Below are 3,681 nucleotides of genomic sequence, written 5' to 3'. Positions count from 1 at the left end.
GTTGGCAGCCACCCTGGGGACGCTTGGGGTGCTTGCTGTTACATTCCCCCCACCTCAAAATGGTGTACATTAAGATTACCCTTTCCCCCCACTGCCCTCCCTTCTATAAACTCCTACCCTTTTATCCCTTTCCCCCTTACTTTCTTGTAGGGCAAGATAAACTCTTATACCGATTTTCTGTATATCTTATTTCCCAGTTGCATGTCAAAACAATTTTTAGCATTTGTTTTTAAAACTTCAAGTTCCCTAGTCCTAGAAAGTGACAGCTTCAGCCACTCCAGGACAAAGACAAAAGCCACAAGCCACTACACCAGGGAAATGGCTGATGGATTTTCTCTTAATGATACCATATCTGGGTCTGGAAATCCAAACTCACAAGGTTGGCCACAAGGTCTTTGGGGAAACCAAACTGCTGGTGCTGGGGCATACCCAGGATATCCTGGAGCCTACCCTGTGCCAACAGCACCTGGAAGCTATCCAGCTCCAGGACAGCCTAGTGCTGCTAAAGCTTATGTGCCTTCAGAGTCCATGAATACCCCTAGTGGACCAACACCTGCTGTGGGAGGCCCACTGATGGTGCCTTATGACCTTCCCTTGCAAGGAAGAATCATGCCTCGAATGCTGATAACCATTATGGGCACAACAAAAACCCAATGCAAACAGAATTGTCTTAGATTTCAAGAAAGGGAAGAATATGGCATTCCACTTCAATCCTCACTTCAATGAGGACAACAGACTAGTAATTGTTTGTAATTTAAAATTCAGCAATTACTGGGGAAAGGAGGAAAGACACTCTGTGTCCCCATTTGAAGGTGGTAAACCACTCAAAATTCAAATTCTCATTGAGACCAATCATTTCAAGGTTGCTGTCAATGATGCCCATTTGTCTCAACAACAGCGAAAGAATCGTCAAATGAAAAATTTTAATGAGATCAACAAGTTGGGCATTTCTGGTGATATTAGAATACTATGATATAAATTTAAAGGATCATAAATATTTTAAAGGAAATTTCCTGTAAAACATATACTTAAGTACTTACTGCTCATTATGGGAGAAATCTTAAAGGGACTCACACTCCATTTGCTTTCTTTGTCATAGTCACACAAAATTTAATAAATTTTCTCTCTCTAAGTAAAACTTCAAGTTCCAAATTTTCTCCCTTCTTCCCTCCCCACCCACCCTCGTTGAAAAGGCAAGCAGGTCTATATAGGTTATATATGTTTAGTTATGCAAAACACTTCCATAATAGTCATTTTGTGAAATACTATCTATATCTCCCTCCATCTTATCCCACCCCCCTTTATTCTATTCTCTCCTTTGATCCTGTCTCTTTTCAAAAGTATTTGCTTCTGACTATCCTCTCCCCCAATTTGGCCTCCCTTCTCTCATCCTCCCCTTATCCCCTTCCTTCCTAATTTCCTTTGGGGTAAGATACCAATTGAGTGTATGTTATTCCCTCCTTAAGCCAAATCTGATAAGAGTAAGGATCACTCATTCCCTCTTACCTCCTCCTCTTCCTCTCCATTGTAAAAGCTTTTTCTTGTTTCTTTTATGTGAGATAATTTACCCCATTCTATCTCTCCCTTTCTCCTTCTCCCAATATATACCCCTCTCACCCCTTAATTTTATTTTTTAGATATCATCCCTTCATTCCCTCCAACTACCCTAATACTGAGAAAGGTCTCATGAGTTACAAATATCTGCTTTCCATGTAGGAATATAAACAGTTCAACTTTAATAAGTTCCTTGTTTTCTCCTTCCCAGTTACCTTTTCATGCTTCTCTTGATTCTTATATTGTAAAGTCAAATTTTCTATTCAGTTCTGTTTTTTTTTTCATCAAGAATGCTTGAAAGTCCTCCATTTAATTGAATATCCATTTTCCCCCCTGAAGTTTCCCTACTCAGTTTTGCTGAGTAGGTGATTCCTAATTTTAATCCTAGCTCCTTTGACCTCCAGAATATCATATTACAAGTCCTCCAATCCTTTGATATAGATGCTGCTAGATCTTGCATTATCCTGATTATGTTTCCACAATACTTGAATTGTTTCTTTCTGACTGCTAGCAATATATTCTCCTTGAACTGGGAACTCTGGACTTTGGCCACAATATTCATGAGTTTTCCTCATGGAATCTCTTTTAAGAGGAAATCAGTAGATTTTTTCAATTTCTATTTTACCCTCTAGTTCTAGAATATCAGGGCAGCTTTTCTTGATAATTTCTTGAAAGATGATGTCTAGGCTCATTTTTTTTTTGATGATGGCTTTCAGGTAGCCCAATAATATTTTAATTATTTCTCCTGGATCTATTTTCCAGGACAATGGTTTTTCCAAGGAGATATTTCTCATTATCTTCTTTTTCATTCTTTTGGTTCTATTTTATAATTTCTTGATCTCTCATAAAGTCATTAGGTTCTATTTGCTCCATTCTAATTTTGAAGGAATTATTTTCTTCCGTGAGCTTTTGGACTCCTTTTCCATTAGATCAATTCTGCTTTTTAAGGCATTCTTCTCCTTGCTACCTTTTTGGACCTCTTTTGCTATTTGGGTTAGTCTATTTTTAAGGTGTTATTTTCTTCATATTTTTTAAAATCTCCTTTATCAATCTGTTGACTTGTTTTTCATTATTTTCTTGCTTCACTCTCATTTCTCTTCCCAATTTTTCCTCTACTTACTTGATTTTCAAAATCCTTTTTGAGCTCTTCCACGGCCTGTGATCAATTCACATTTTTCTTATAGCTTTGACTTTGTTGTTTTCTTCTGGTTGCATGTTTTGATCTTCTTTGTCACTAAAGTAAGATTCTATAGTCTGTTTTTTTTTTAACACTGTTTACTCATCTTCCCAGACAAATACTTGACTTTCTAACTCTTTGTCAAGGTAGGACTCTGCCTCCAGTGGGGATGAAGGTATTAGCCACTCAATCCCCCACAATCTGTGGGCCCAGAGCTCAGGAATCAGCTGCTAATGCTGCTGCCACCACCTCCACCACCCCAGGGCTAGGGCCAGACCCCAACCAGACTACACTCCTCTTTCACCCAGTTCCCACAGAGTTTTCCAACTTACTACTATACTAACTTTGGCATTTGTGGGTTGAGAAGCCTAAAAACTGCCACAGCTGTCAGTGATTCAGTCCCTGAAGCCTGCTCTGTTTCTGTCTGTGCTGGCATGGTCCACAATGGACTGTGCTCTGTGCCCAGCCCAGTGTGATAGACCATTCCTGTCAGTCTTCCAGGCTGTATTGGGCTGGAGATGTGTTTCACTCTCTAATTTTGTGGATTCTATAGCTCTAGAATTTGTTTAGAGTCATTTTTACAGGTATTTGGAAGGGTTTGGGGGGATCTCGATCAAGCACCTGCTCTTGCTCCACCATCCCACAAATTTCTTATAACAAATATACATAGTCAAGTTAAAAACATCCCCTGAATATATATATATATATATATATATATATATATATATATATATATATAGTATAGAAAAATATGCAGATGAGATAATCCACCACACACATTCATCATCTCTCTGTCATGCCTCTTTATTAATCCTCTGGAATTGAGAATGGTCATTTTGTGGATCCTAGTTCTTACAACTCTCAAAGTTTTTGTTTTTCCATTGTTGTTATCATACAAATTGTTCTCTTGGTTCTCCTAATTTCATTCTCCATCAGCCTCTGGAAGTCAG

At 38.5% G+C, this 3,681-nt stretch overlaps 1 pseudogene; it reads left to right on the top strand.

Moving 5' to 3' along the window:
* Positions 1-305: 305 nt before the first annotated feature.
* Positions 306-973, top strand: LOC138174674 (galectin-3 pseudogene; annotated as a pseudogene).
* The last annotated feature ends 2,708 nt before the right edge of the window (positions 974-3,681 follow it).

Source organism: Petaurus breviceps, unplaced genomic scaffold (assembly GCF_028583685.1).
Source record: "Petaurus breviceps papuanus isolate PSGF00001 unplaced genomic scaffold, PetGlider_PUasm1.0 76, whole genome shotgun sequence".
Taxonomy (NCBI): Eukaryota; Metazoa; Chordata; class Mammalia; order Diprotodontia; family Petauridae; genus Petaurus; species Petaurus breviceps.
Note: the sequence above shows the minus strand (reverse complement) of the source record. Positions and strands in the feature narration are given on the sequence as shown.